This window comes from Pseudophryne corroboree, chromosome 8 (genome assembly GCF_028390025.1).
Source record: "Pseudophryne corroboree isolate aPseCor3 chromosome 8, aPseCor3.hap2, whole genome shotgun sequence".
Classification (NCBI taxonomy): Eukaryota; Metazoa; Chordata; class Amphibia; order Anura; family Myobatrachidae; genus Pseudophryne; species Pseudophryne corroboree.
In genome coordinates this window covers 95194275-95210419 of record NC_086451.1, presented here as the reverse complement: position 1 = coordinate 95210419, position 16145 = coordinate 95194275, and the positions used below count along the sequence as shown (strand labels likewise).

The window sequence follows — 16145 nt, the reverse complement described above, 5'->3', positions numbered from 1 at the left end:
ACTGGAAATTGGGCGGAGCAGGTGCTGTGAAAGTGGTTCTGTTTGTGGCTACAAGTCCAAGCCGGCAGGTAAAAGTTAGGTGGGATAAGCACCATTTATGAGGGGTGGTATATTTATCAATCTACACTGTGTCGACAGTGATGCAATGTCGACATTGTTTATATTTTAAAAAAAAATGTGCTGTCAGTCTGGGTATGGATCGTTGGGTCGACTCAGCTTAGGTCGACAGTCATTAGGCGTTGGGTCGACAGTCATTAGGTCGACGGGGACTATAGGTCGACATGGACATTAGGTGGACATGTAATTGGTCGACAGGTTTAAATGTCGACGTGTTTTTGGACTTTTTTTGGTGTCGTTTTCTTCGTAAAGTGACGGGCAACCCCAATTAGTGCACCGTGTCGCTTCGCTCGCCATGCTTCGGGGAAGGTTACCGTTCCCAATTGTATGAAAAAGTCCAAAAAATGAAGAGAGAGAAAAAAAGAAAATCTCATGTCGACCTAATGACTGTCGACCTAAGCTGTGTCGACCTAATGACCGTATTCCGTCCTGTCTAATTCTATCCCTAACCCTGATGGAACGTATGTCAATGCTGGGAATGTCAACATTTTAGATGGAGACGTTCTGAATGCATACCCATCTATGGAAGGAGGAGCTTGCTGAGAGAGCCAATCATCAGCCTCCTTTCCTGTAAGCCTATGATAAATGCAGCTTTATTGGGAAAAACCCCACTGAAAGGCAGTGATTTATTGTTGTGTGTTTTGCAGCATTCTTCCTGCTAGAAGGCAAACATCAGTATGTGTATCTAGCGTATAATGTACACAACTACATGTTTCCCTGTACCTGGGAAGTTCTTTTCTCCCAACACGTGTCCATTTCATAAGTCAGCTCTACAGTCCCATCTAAGTAAGCCTACAGTTGTGAGCCTGGTGTTCAGTCATAAAGCTCTTTGCTAGAAGTACTTTTTAAAGGTCAATTGATGAGTAAATGGACCATTAAAAGTATTTGGATAAAATGTGCAGCTTCATAAAAATCCTCTTCATAAAAAGACGTGGGTATAATGATAGCATGGTATAATGACCCAAACGACAGAAAACAAATTTGTCAGTGAACAAAAGATGTATGGATTTCTTTGTTCACACATTGCGTAGTGATTTGCACATTACTAGACAAGTATGATGCACTTACCCAGTGTTGATTTCTGCATGCACACTCCAGCTACAGATGTGTCCTCCTACATCTAGCCTCACTACGCCACGTAGAGGATATGCCTGGCGTGAGTGAGCTAACAGGTCCCGTGCAACTCCATGAGCGTCGGGTGTCTGCTTTTCGCAGAAAATGCTTCTTATTTGCATTGCTATGCGAATAAGACGCACAAGCAGCTTCTGCAGATTAAAGTGCTATGCGGCATGCCTATATTCTGTGTGTGATTTCTAGAAAAAACACTGTAGCGTAGCATTTCGTATGCAGAGTTCAGCTGCGGTCACACACAGAATATAGGCATGCCGCATATCATTATAATCAGCATAAGCTGCTTGCTTCACCAATAAGACACATTTTAATGGAAAAAGTCTTACGTAAAGACGCACGGTGCTACCGAGTCACTCCATGGCATGGCGTGATTAGAAGGGCTGTTTAACATGCAAGGAGGCTGGATGCTACACCTGTAGTCGTGCTTTTCCATTATAAAATGCTTGTCTCGGCTGCAACCACCAGTCATATTCTACCTGGTCTTAGCAGTGTTAAGTGTGAGGAAATAACCTGTAACTCATAGCTGCAAGCTTAAAAACACTTTCCCATTAATACAACACCTACATATACCTATCCCACATCATTTAACCCATTCTGCTTTTTGAGTATCACCAAATATGACATGTCATTATTGACCAAATTATCCTGTTTTAAAACTTTTAAGTGCATTATTAATAATTTGGGGAGTGCACAAAGCTCAAGATTAAAATAGGAGTTTTCTCCTGCTCAGGGGCTAAGAACATAAAGCCACGTTAAAGCCCATTGAGAAGCAGGTTTTAGTTGAATATTTAAAAACAAAAACGCATCAGACCGTGTTAATGACGGTTAACACTGATAATTGAGTTTGGGCCGTAAAGTGGTCTAAAACACAAGAATAAAAAAGTCCTCACCAATATGCAATAAAGACACAACCATCAGTAATACACGTATACCAATACTACTAATTGGCTCACATGAACGTTACACCCAAAAGTTAGACCTATTTTTAAACAACAAATAATGTGCACCTATACATAAATAGAAGAAAAAAAATCCTACTCTGTGCTTTAGTTTTGTTAGACCTTAGAGCACCCCCTAGTGTATTTACAGATGTATTGTCATCCTATACAACATAAGCTACCTACAAAGTCATATAGCTCTGGCAGTTTAACCATGTGCTGCCATAACGAGGCCAGTAAATGTATTCTAAAATAGACAAGTAAATCTCTCTCTCTCTCTCTCTCTCTCTCTCTCTCTCTCTCTCTCTCTCTCTCTCTCTCTATATATATATATATATATATATATATATATATATATATATATATAATATCCTATGAATCTACTCAATCGTAGAAGGAAAGGCACTCTCCGTTTTTTTACTAAAAGGTGCCTCAATGTTTTGTTGCATACAGGGTAGCCGCTGTTTAGATCGCTAATGCAGACTGAATGGAAACCCTGACAATAAGCATTATGACTGTATCATTTATGCTTTGATAAAGATCCTGTTGAGGGATCGAAACGTCGGCTACCCTGTAGGCAACAAAACATTGAAGCACCTTTGACTAAAAAATTGGAGAGTGCCTTTCCTTCTGCGATTGAATAGATCTGTAGGATCCTATTGTGTTAACCACATACCAGTGGATACTCTGAAGTTGCACCCCGATGGATGACTTGACCTATGGTGTGAGTGCCGGACCGTATGAGACGGAGATAGATAGATAGATAGATAGATAGATAGATAATTATTATTATACATTACTTTGGTGTGCCTCTTTTTGCCCTTAGCGTGGCATGAAATCTTCTAGCCATGGACTCTACTAAATGTTGCTGTTTCTTGGGGAATTTTAGCCCAAATGCGATGAACTGAAATCTTCAGTTCCATAAGGTTTTTATGTTAGCGGATAGTGACGATGCAAGAATCCATGTTTTCATGTTGTCTTCATATCCCCACCCGGCCATCTGCATGGTGGGATTTAAAATACAATTCGTCAGACCACGTGATCCATGTCCGATCATTTACTGTCCAATTCCTGGGTTCCTGAGCAAATTGGAGGCAGCAGATAGCGATGGCGTATGTGCAGGCCTTGTGCTTCTATAGCTTATATGATGTAATGTACGATGTACCGTTCATTGAGAGGTCATCTGAATTGGTTGCTGATTCAGATTTTCTGTAATATGAATGCAGTGCTGTCAGTCTGTAGGACTGAACAAGTCTGCCCACTCTCACTTCCGCTTGAGTATCCAGTAGCCGTATATGAAAACAGGAGTTACTGTACGCCTGGACTCAGTTTTTTGTTTACTGCTCCACACTGAAACGGCTGCCTTGCTCCATCAGTTCTCCAGTGCAGCCGCTTTGCTAATGTTCTCACTGCTGCTGCGAACGCCAGCAATCATTCCACACTCAAAGATCATCAGATCGTGATGTTTACCTATTATTTCATGAGCGATACACTTCCTTAGTCTCTACACAACTTAAGCCTTTCTGTTCTACAGATTCAGACCTCTTATTTCAGCATTATCTGTGGAACAGCTACTTTGCATAAAATCACCTGGTGGCAGAGGCGGAACTACCATTGGTGCAGCAGGTGCATTGCTCTGGGGCCCCCGAGGACTAAGAGGCATACTGCTGCGCAGTCCAGCAATGAGTTATCCCCCTGGCCTCCCCACAGACCATTTTGAGCAATGTCGGATAAATGGCTCAGTGCAGAGAGCTGGGTGGGCCACACTGCCAGAGGGACATACTCCTTATCTTAAGAGTTCAGGGCTGACCGAGTGTATGCCGGACTGAGTTCTGCCACCTATCAGCACAGATGATAATTACAATTTAATTTATATAGCACTTTTTCTACCATTAGACAAAGGGGGATATCCAATTATCCCCGGTGAAATATTGGGGCCAAAAAACGGAAGTTTTCGGATGTTTTTCTGACTTTTTTCCGATGTTTGACCGATTTTTCTTTTTTCTTTTTTTACAGGCCTGTAAAAAAAAACAAAAAAAAAAAAAACTTTCTCTCAAAAACAAACAGGTTCAGTGAAACCTGTGTATTTCGGACGAAAACGGGGCTGTTTCCGGGGATTCTGCTTTGTCTGCCTGCGGCAGGTGAAACAAAATCCCCAATAAGCTGCGGCACGCGCCGGCTTATCGGGGCTAATTAGATAGCCCCCGGCGGGACAATTAGCCCCAATAAATTACCGGGGCTAATTGGATATCCCCCTAAGAGCGCTTTACAGGTATCAAAGACATAGCATATCATACAAAGAATTTAGTTTTACAGCAGGTAGAAAAACCATGCAGAAATAAATAATAAATGAATCCTAGAGAGCCCAGTAGGAATAAAGCAGTATTGAAGAAGTCATTTTGGGTAAGAACCGCCAAGAGTTATATACTCCATCCACAACAGGTTAGGCAGCCATCTTGGGCGCATTCCGTAGGCTTACCCTTGGTGTAAAAGGTCACGCCTAGGAGCGATGACACAAAATTGGTTGTTGCAGGATCCTAAATAGGGTCCCAACATAACCGTCCGCTCCATGTATTCTTTTCTATCCAATCTACGAGCATACCAGGTGAGGCAGCCATGGTGGGCGCACTGTGAAGGGTACACTGTGAGAGATGAGCTATACAAGGACCTCAGGTATATGATCACAGCCACTTACTGCCTCTAATTAACAGACAACTGTTTTTGATTCTTTGCTGTCTGTGAATTAAAGGCAGCTTGACCGAGTACCAAACTGAGGAAAGTACAAGGGGTGGGGGCCCTGTCATGGTCAGAGCAGAGGCCACTGTGTTCTTACCCTCACCAAGGTAAATACCCCCTGTTCTCTGCACTGTGCAGGACATTGTGCTTGTACCCGTGTCACAGACTGCTTCTCTCTGTCATCCCCTGCTTTCCGCTGTAACCCTCTGCCTTACACGGTCACCCTTTGCCTCTCCCTGTCACCCACTACTGTGTGGCATATTGTAAACCTGGGTTGGGGTGGAGGAGGGTGGCCTGTTTTTGCACCTAGGCCCACCACTCACAAGGTCCTCCTCTGCCCGGAGGTCATAATGATTTGGCATATATATATATATATATATATATATATATATATATATATATAGTAAGAAGAAACAGGTGGCACTCACAGGCTTGCAAACAATGTTGAACAAACTCCACGCCGTGAAGTGTTTATTTCAGGGCTCCCAGCGCGTTGCCATAGGAACCGGCTGACCTGATTGCGTCACTTCCGGCCGGGCCGTGTTGCCGAAACCGGAAGTGCGGGATGTGAGACGCCGGGGCACTCCGTGGTCCACGCAGCTGAGAGTCATGATTGTGGGGGTAAGTGGGGTTTATCAAGCTATATATTCACTGTGTATGCACTGCTTTGTTGTCTGAGGAAGGGGATGTGTCCCCGAAACGTCACCTGTTGTTTCCAATAAACACTTCACGGTGTGGAGTTTGTTCAACATTGTTTGCAAGCCTGTGAGTGCCACCTGTTTCTTCTTACTACATGTGGGTGGACTAGCATGTCCACAAGGAAGTGCTCCTCAGCCAGTTACCAGGAGGAGTGCCGGGGCAAATTCTGGATATATATATATATGTGTACAAATAAATACATACATACATACATACATATGCAGTGGCTTTCAAAACTATACAAACTCCTAAAGAGTGGACAGATTTATCTGTACTACAAATGAAATGAGTAGATTGTTTCAGACACTATTTTGATTTCAACAAGTAGGCTCTTGCAGTACAGTACAATTTCATACTCAAAAGTCATTATTTGCCTGAAGGTATAAATAAAAACTGGGAAGTGCTGCTTATGTATTCAACCCCTGTGCTGTGCAAGCTCCAAGTTTGCTCAGATAAAATATACAGTATTGCCCTAACAATTGGCTTTCAATTAGCCTCCACCTGTGACTCCTTAAAAAAGGTCAGCTTTTGTGGATTTCAGGCCCTCTCATTCAAATAACATTGGCTATACTGTGAATCTGAAGGAAAGCTGTGAAAGTGAAGACCAGAGAGCATTTAAAAAAAATGAAGAGCAATGTTAAAGACATGCAGAACATAGGAAAAGGCTACAAAATAACGTCCAAGTGCTTGGCAATCCCAGTGAACACTGGTAGATCAATTGTGTGGAATCGGAAGCTGCATCATGCCTCTTGGACAAGACCATGCTCAGGACTCCGTGACGGAGTAAGGAGACTTGTGAGGGTAGCCACAGTGATGCCAAAAACTATTACTTTGAAGGAGCTACAAAGTTCAGTGGCTGAGACTAGAGTGAAGCATCAAGAGCTGTGCATACTAAATGGTCTGTGTGGGAGGGTGTCTAGAAAGAAGCTATTACTGAATAAAAAACCATATCAAAGCCAGAAATATCAGTGAGCCATCTAAAGTGTGGGATAAGGTTTTGAGGTCAGGTGATACAAAAATGGAGCTCTTTGATAACGGCACTGTAAGTCTTGATAATTTTTAAAGAATACGGAATATCTTTCTAATGAATATACCTATTGTGGAGTTATGGAGGTTAGAAAATATTTGGGAAATTGTAACCACCATTACCAATAAAATGTGATCATACAGACGACAACTGATGTCTTTATGTTCATCTTCACCACTGTCAGGTATATAATGCAGTGACATTTATATATAAATGCTGTGCATGAAACAGATTTGCTGAGTGAACGCTTGGACAAGAACTGTAGGTTCTTGAGGAGGTCATCAGCTTATTTTTAACTGGACCAAATGTTATTACAGTTCTTGTTTTTTTACTTAGGTCTCTGTTGAAAGACAAATTATCTGTCAGGACAAAGTATATATAACATATATATACCTTCTGTGAGTGGGAAGGAAAATTGTGGGGCACGCTGGTTCTATTGTGTTATTAGTAACCTGTATGGGAGCGCAAATCCAATCTCTTCTGCTTTGAGAAATGAGTGGGGTTGACTTGCCTTGAAGGCATGTGAGGGTGAGATTGCGCACCTGACTAATCGGATAGAGAGAGACGTGAACGGCTAGTCCTGCAGGGGACTGATGAAGGGTGTTCCATGTGTGAAGATAATATACTATGTGTTTGTCATTTAAGAACGGTCTTTTTAAAAACCATTGTCTTTGTCAATTGCCCATGTTTTATTTATTAGTATTAGTATGTAATAAATATATTGTTTGCTCATCTTGACATACATCATCAATGTTAAGCGGACGGAGCCAATTAGACAGGTTCTGTCCCCCTCTGCATCTGTAAGCAGACTTATTCTCTTATTTGTGCATCTTGTCCAAAATAAGATATAATGATACATTAGATCTGTGTTTATTAGTCTTGGAATATATGTCTAGGTCAGGATATACAGACATCTATTTTATATCACAATAACTGATCAATATTATATAGATAGTTGCTTTTAGATTCCACATATTTAATGAATACAGTCTTTGTCACCTCTCATGATTATCGTGACAGGAATGCGGCTAGGCAGACCAGTAGAAGTTAATGACTTGGCAGTGACATTTATAGTGTCTTTACCATGCCATTTTCAGCTGGACAAACAGTGTCCTAGAGCATTCTGCACTACTATAATCCATGATGTGGGCATGGATTCTGTGGGTGTGGATTGTTGGGTCGACAGTAACTAGGTCAACAGTCATTAGGTCGACACCTGAAATAGGTTGACACTGTCATTAGGTCGACATGAAAAAAGGTCGACATGAGGTTTAAAAATAAATTGGTGTAGTTTTCTTCGTAAGTAGTGGGAACCACAATTAGTGCACCATGTCCCCTCACATAGCTCGCTTCGCTCTCCATGCTTCAGGCAACCTTTACCATGTCAGCCTAGTGACCATGTCTACCTAATGCATGTAGACCAATAGTGGTCCACCTAATGAGTGTCAACATAAAGACCGGATACCCATTCTGTTATGTACAAGGCAGATGGTTTGCTGCATGTATTGAACCATATGGATCCAGTGCCTAGTTTGAGTTCCGGGTATGACCTGTAGTGTCCTGAAGATGAGGCTGCCTTAAGGAGTTGAGCGATTATACTTTATAAAACTTTACCTTTAAAAACTGCTACCTTTAAAAAACTGCTACATGTCTTGTCATGGTAATTCTAGCCACCACTAATTGTAACTTATTACAATTTTATAAGTGAGTTCTAATGAAGTACAGCTTTAGAAGTGCTGATTACAGTTGGTTCATAAGCAGAATAATAATGTGATTAAGCACATATTTGTGGTAGATGGTAGTTCAGTCCTGGTAAATGTATCCCTGTATACTGTATTTGTAGCTTTTCAAGTGTGGTGCCTGCAAGTGAGGTCTGCGTCCAGCTTTCTTTTTTTTTCTTTTACATTCTGCAAACAAAAGAAATATTTTATGGAAAAGAGCGACACTGCGGCTAATGAAATGAAAAATAACTCTGAAAATGATACTTTAAAGAATAAACCTGATTTATGCCTGCACATATTTCTTTTATTGATTATACAACGGCTGTGGGGGGTTTTATTAGTCCTCATGGAACTAATTTGTTAAAAGGTAAAAAAATGCTCATTTACATTATTTATCCACTTCTTTGGCTACTGGATTTAAATCCTATACTGTTGGGGATTGTGTCTAAATATTAAGAGCAATGCAATGCATTATTTCCTTGTTGAGGCTCTAACGTGAACCCTAAATTTGTAAGTGCATCATCCTAAATATCATTATTGTAATCCAAGGACCAGAAACAGAAAACCAACACCACAATCTGCTGAACGGTAGATGTGACTTCTCCAGTGGTGTCTTATAGGTCTGGCAATAACGTCATGATGATTTCCGGTGGACCCTGCACCGTTGACTATAGCTAACCATAACCACTAACCCTCCCCTTAGTACTTAACCCTTAACCCTCCACTCCCGTAGCCTAACTCGGACCTCCGCTGCCACAGCCTAATCGTCCAGTCCCTGCAGAATGTCGACCACATGTCGACAATCTGCAAATGCTGACATGTTCAATTTCGACATTTCAACAACGCCAACATAACTGTCAACATTGTGTTGTCGACATTGTGAAAATCTGCGTTCTAACTTTATCCCATTATGCAGGTATCATTATTATGGGCAGTACGGAAGGTGTAATGGTTAGCATTACTGCCTCACAGCACTGAGGTCATGGGTTCAATTCCCACCATGTCCCTAACTGTGTGGAGTTTGTATATTCTCCCCGTACTTCTGTGGGTTTCCTCCGTGTGTTCCCAGTTTCCTCCCACAATCCAAAAATATACTGGTAGGTTAATTGGCTCCCAACAAAATTAACCCTAGTGTGAATGTGTCTGTTTGTACATATGATAGGGAATATAGATTGTAAGCTCCACTGGGGCAGGGACTGATGTGAATGGCCAAATATTCTTTGTACAGCGCTGCGGAATATGTGTGCGCTATATAAATAACTAATAGTAATAATAATTATAATAATAAATGCCGTTTGTTACCTGCGAGTTTGTTCTATAGGCTTTTCTGTAGTAAGACCCAAAACCTAGGAGACATTAATAAAAAGACGGCTGGCCTTAATACCTTCAATACTAAATGTTTTGAATGTTAGGCAGCCCTTTGTGACCGCCGGAGTAAGTAATTCCCGATTTATTGGCTGATGTCTTGTTCATGATGTGGACTGGATTTGAAAGAATTGGGTATTGTTCATTGTGTCTGGTGTTATTTTATTTATCCTCTGTTGGACAGAGTATTCACTGGCTTGGCGTTGCTTCAACAAAATTTGAATTGTTCAGCTCTTTAGCAAGCAAAGTACTTTGTATTACCTGACATTTACTATAACAAAGCAGATCAAAGCTAAAGATCCATCTGTATTTTTTTTTTTTTTTCCTTTTTTACAAAAGTCAACAGCCAGCACTTTTTCAGTCTTTGTGATGAGAAAGTGCGCATAGCCATTCTTCCTGGGTAAGCCATGGATGACGGTAATATACATGCAGATTAGAAACAATTGGATTTTTGAACTTTGTTTTATATTGGAATGCATTTCTCATAGCTTTCGTTGTCACGTATTGGCTCAGTTGTAAACAGATTCGTCTAGCCTTATAAACAAATGCTCTGGCCACCAGTCAGCCTAGACCTGTAAACTTGCAAGTGCACAGACTGTCTTGCTTCACAGTTTAAAATGCTGATTACAAATTGCGGTATTGGCTGCAAAAAGTGACCTAATATTGTAATATGTGTAGTGCCAAATGTAGCCCAATACTTCATTGAAATTGCCTGAATCATTATCAGTCATGTTGTGAGGGGATGCAGATGGAAGTTGAGCACCGTGGTCCGCGTGTCCGATCACCCTCCGAACCCACTAACTGCTCCACCAGAAGAGATTTGTCCAGCTCCGAATGTGGCCAAACACGGCACAGACCGCCACTCCAATCAGCCGATGCGTGGACAGCATTACACATAGACTTGTTGATAATATAACCAAGTTCAGTAGGCACAAGTGTTCAATAAATTGCACCTACAGACTTGTCCTCATACATCTAGGGGAATATGTAATAGTGTCCGAGTTTGCCGGAGATGCGGGAAGCCGTCCGATCTCGGACATGGTGTTAAAGTGGCAATTATTCACAAGGCATGGTTTTGCCTTGTAAATGATTGCCGCTTAAAAAAAAAAAAAGTCCAAGGTCGGCTGGCATCCTGCACCTCCGGCAAACTCGGACCCCTATTAAATATGCCCCTAAGTCTCCATACGCCACGCGCTGCGACATGCTTGGTTGGAGTGTGCTACCACGTCCCATGCAACTCGTCGGTCTGGCATCTTTTTTTATGGCCAGAATGCATCTTAGTCACAATGTGGTGCAACTAGGATGCACCCAAAGACTCTGCTGGTTTATTTGATATGTGACACAACAGAACTTTGCATGGAAAAAGGTCACTGTATACTTTGCAGTTCGTATACAGATTCAGAGACTCAGTCACATACAAATATACAAGTGTTGCATATTAAGTGAATCAGCACAGTCTCCTGGTGCTTCCTAGTCACATCGCATTGCAACTAAGACACATTTTCAGCAAAAGACGTGAAAAGACACCTGCCATTAGCAGAGTCTCACTAGACCTAGCGATCCGAGAGTGGCTGTTTGGCCCGACTGTGCAGCAATACTGTATGAGGACACATCTGTAGTATCTGATAATGTAAATTAAGACAAGCTATGCTATTCTGATCAGAAGTAGAGTCATGTCTGTACAGTACATGGATACGTCTCTTCTATCATAGCGTTCCTGTTGTCCCATGTAGAGTACATGGGATTTGATTTTAAATCCCTTAACTATTGACCATTTTAAATGTTCGCTATAATAACTTAACTTAAAATAGTGTGCATTTAGTTTAGGTTTTATACGTCAATCATATCTGAGATGATTTTCCAATTTAGACATATATATGTAGTTGTGTAGTTTGTGTACTATAAATTTCTATGAATGTTTTCATTTTATAAATAAAAAGTATTTAGACATTTGTATAAATATTTAATAATGTTCCTATACATTTTACAGCCTGTGCAAATCCTTTTGAAAGGTCTATGCAAACATGTCAGTGTTATCATCACGAGCTAGGAAAGGAACACAACACTGCTATAAATATAGTTGAAAGTTGCTGTGTTTTTCCTTCTTAGATTTAAGCAGACACTTTTTATAGTTGTCCTTCATTGTGAACGTGTTCAGTGACAGAATGCATAGCTGTCAGCAAAACTGTGCACATCATGCAAGAATCATTTTACATGACTATGGGGGTCATTCCGAGTTGATCGCTAGCTGCTTTCGTTCGCTGCGCAGCGATCAGGCAAAAAATCGGCACTTCTGTGCATGCGTATGCGGCGCAATGCGCATGCGCGACGTACTATTACAACGAACGATGTAGTTTCACACAAGGTCTAGCGAAGCTTTTCAGTTGCACTGGTGGCCGCAGAGTGATTGACAGGAAGAGGGCGTTTCTGGGTGTCAACTGACCGTTTTCAGGGAGTGTTCGGAAAAACGCAGGCGTGCCAGGAAAAACGCAAGCGTGGCTGGGCGAACGCAGGGCGTGTTCGTGACGTCAAAACAGGAACTGAATAGTCTGAAGTGATCGCAAGCGCTGAGTAGGTCTGGGGCTACTCTGAAACTGCACAAAATTATTTTGTAGCCGCTCTGCGATCCTTTCGTTCGCCTTCTGCTAAGCTAAAATACACTCCCAGTGGGAGGCGGCATAGCATTTGCACGGCTGCAAAAAACTGCTAGCGAGCGAACAACACTGAATGACCCCCTAATTCTGTTACCAGGACCTCATTTTTCCTCAGTCCCTAATCCGCTATGCCTGCCCTGACCGCTTGTCTGTTCCTGACTGTCCATCCCCTTTGTTGTGTGTATACTTTTTGGATTGAATACTCAGATTCCATTTTCTCTAACGTCCTAAGTGGATGCTGGGGACTCCGTCAGGACCATGGGGAATAGCGGCTCCGCAGGAGACAGGGCACAAAAAGTAAGCTTTTAGGATCACATGGTGTGTACTGGCTCCTCCCCCTATGACCCTCCTCCAAGCCTCAGTTAGGTTTTTGTGCCCGTCCGAGCAGGGTGCAATCTAGGTGGCTCTCTTAAAGAGTTGCTTAGAAAAAGTTTTTAGGTTCTTTATTTTCAGTGAGTCCTGCTGGCAACAGGCTCACTGCTACGAGGGACTTAGGGGAGAGAAGTGAACTCACCTGCGTGCAGGATGGATTAGCTTCTTAGGCTACTGGACACCATTAGCTCCAGAGGGAGTCGGAACACAGGTCTCGCCCTGGGGTTCGTCCCGGAGCCGCGCCGCCGACCCCCCTTGCAGATGCTGAAGATTGAAGAGGTCCGGAACCAGGCGGCAGAAGACTTTCAGTCTTCATCAGGTAGCGCACAGCACTGCAGCTGTGCGCCATTGTTGTCAGCACACTTCACACAGCGGTCACGGAGGGTGCAGGGCGCGGGGGGGGGGCGCCCTGGGCAGCAATGTATAATACCTGTATGGCGAAAAATACATCACATATAGCCCTTGAGGCTATATGGATGTATTTAACCCCTGCCAGATATCACAAACTCCGGAGAAGAAGCCCGCCGAAAAGGGGGCGGGGCCTATTCTCCTCAGCACACAGCGCCATTTTCCCTCACAGAAATGCTGGTGGGAAGGCTCCCATGCTCTCCCCTGCACTGCACTACAGAAACAGGGTTAAAACAGAGAGGGGGGGCACTGATTTGGCGATATGAATATATATTAAATGCTATAAGGGAGGAACACTTATATAAAGGTTGTCCCTGTATAATTATAGCGTTTTGGTGTGTGCTGGCAAACTCTCCCTCTGTCTCCCCAAAGGGCTAGTGGGTCCTGTCCTCTATCAGAGCATTCCCTATGTGTGTGCTGTATGTCGGTACGTGTGTGTCGACATGTATGAGGAAAATGTTGGTGAGGAGGCGGAGCAAATTGCCTGTAATGGTGATGTCACTCTCTAGGGAGTCGACACCGGAATGGATGGCTTATTTATGGAATTACGTGATAATGTCAACACGCTGCAAGCCGGTTGACGACATGAGACGGCCGGCGATCAAATTAGTACCTGTCCAGGCGTCTCAAACACCGTCAGGGGCTGTAAAACGCCCATTTACCTCAGTCGGTCGACACAGACCCAGACACGGACACTGATTTCAGTGTCGACGGTGAAGAAACAAACGTATTTTCCTTTAGGGCCACACGTTAAGGGCAATGAAGGAGGTGTTACATATTTCTGATACTACAAGTACCACAAAAAAGGGTATTATGTGGGATGTGAAAAAACTACCTGTAGTTTTTCCTGAATCAGATAAATTAAATGAAGTGTGTGATGATGCGTGGGTTTCCCCCGATAGAAAATTATTGGCGGTATACCCTTTCCCGCCAGAAGTTAGGGCGCGTTGGGAAACACCCCTTAGGGTGGATAAGGCGCTCACATGCTTATCAGAACAAGTGGCGGTACCATCTACAGATAGGGCCGTACTTAAGGAGCCAGCTGATAGGAGGCTGGAAAATATCCTAAAAAGTATACACACACATGCTGGTGTTATACTGCGACCAGCGATCGCCTCAGCCTGGATGTGCAGAGCTGAGGTGGCTTGGTCGGATTCCCTGACTAAAAATATTGATACCCTTGACAGGGACAGTATTTTATTGACTATAGAGCATTTAAAGGATGCATTTCTATATATGCGAGATGCGCAGAGGGATATTTGCACTCTGGCATCAAGAATAAATGCGATGTCCATATCTGCAAGAAGATGTTTATGGACACGACAGTGGTCAGGTGATGCAGATTCCAAACGGCACAAAGATGTATTGCCGTATAAAGGGGAGGAGTTATTTGGGGTCGGTCCATGGGACCTGGTGGCCACGGCAACTGCTGGAAAATCCACCGTTTTTTACCCTAAGTCACATCTCTGCAGAAAAATACACCGTCTTTCAGCCTCAGTCCTTTCGTCCCTATAAGAGTCATATCTGCCCAGGGATAGAGGAAAGGGAAGAAGACTGCAGCAGGCAGCCCATTCCCAGGAACAGAAGCCCTCCACCGCTTCTACCAAGTTCTCAGCATGACGCTAGGACCGTACAGGACCCCTGGATCCTACAAGTAGTATCCAAGGGGTACAGATTGGAATGTCGAGACGTTTCCCCCTCGCAGGTTCCTGTAGTCTGCTGTACCAATGTCTCCCTCCGACAGGGAGGCAGTATTGAAAACAATTCACAAGCTGTATTCCCAGCAGGTGATAATAAAATTACCCCTCCTACAACAGGGAAAGGGGTATTATTCCACACTATATTGTGGTACTGAAGCCAGAAGGCTAGGTGAGACCTATTCTAAATCTGAAATATTTGAACACTTACAAAGGTTCAAATCCAGATGGAGTCACTCAGAGCAGTGATAGCGAACCGGGAAGAAGGGGACTATATGGTGTCCCGGGACATCAGGGATGCTTACCTCCATGTCCCAAAATTTGCCTTTCTCACCAAGGGTATCTCAGGTTCGTGGTACAGAACTGTCACTATCAGTTTCAGACGATGCCGTTGGATTGTCCAAGGCACCCCGGGTCCTTACCAAGGTAATGACCGAAATGAGGATTCGTCTTCAAAGAAAATGGACGACCTCCTGATAAGAACAAGGTCCAGAGAACAGTTGGAGGTCGGAGTAGCACTATCTCAAGTAGTTCTACGACAACACGGGTGGATTCTAAATATTCCAAAACCGCAGTTGTTCCGACGACACGTCTGCTGGTCCTAGGGATGATTCTGGACACAGTCCAGAAAAAGGTGTTTCTCCCAGAGGAGAAAGCCAGGGAGTTATCCGAGCTAATCGGGATCCTCCTAAAACCAGGAAAAGTGTCAGTGCATCATTGCACAAGAGTCCTGGTAAAAATGGTGGCTTATTACGAAGCGATTCCATTCGGCAGATTTCACGCAAGAACTCTTCAGTGGGATCTGCTGGACAAATGGTCCGGATCGCATCTTCAGATACATCAGCGGATAACCCTATATCCAAGGACAAGGGTGTCTCTCCTGTGGTAATTACAGAGTGCTCATCTTCTAGAGGGCCGTAGATTCGGCATTCAGGATTGGATGCTGGTGACCACGGAGGCCAGCCTGAGAGGCTGGGGAGCAGTCACACAGGGAAAAAATTTCCAGGGAGTGTGATCAAGTCTGGAGAATTCTCTCCACATAAATATACTGGAGCTAAGAGCAAATTTATAATGCTCTAAACTTAGCAAGACCTCTGCTTCAAGGTCAGCCGGTATTGATCCAGTGGGATAACATCACGGCAGTCGCCCACGTAAACAGAAAGGGCGGCACAAGAAGCAGGAGGGCAGTGGCAAAACTGCAAGGATTTTTCGCTAGGCGGAAAATCATGTGATAGCACTGTCAGCAGTGTTCATTCCGGGAGTGGACGACTGGGAAGCAG

The 16145-nt window shown here is 43.3% G+C and overlaps 1 protein-coding gene across 7 annotated transcripts in view; it reads left to right on the top strand.

Annotated features, from left to right (window-relative positions):
* The window catches only part of MVB12B (multivesicular body subunit 12B), a 431719-nt gene that overhangs the window by 316138 nt on the left and 99436 nt on the right, over nt 1–16145 (top strand). The gene's annotated exons all lie outside the window — the stretch shown is intronic.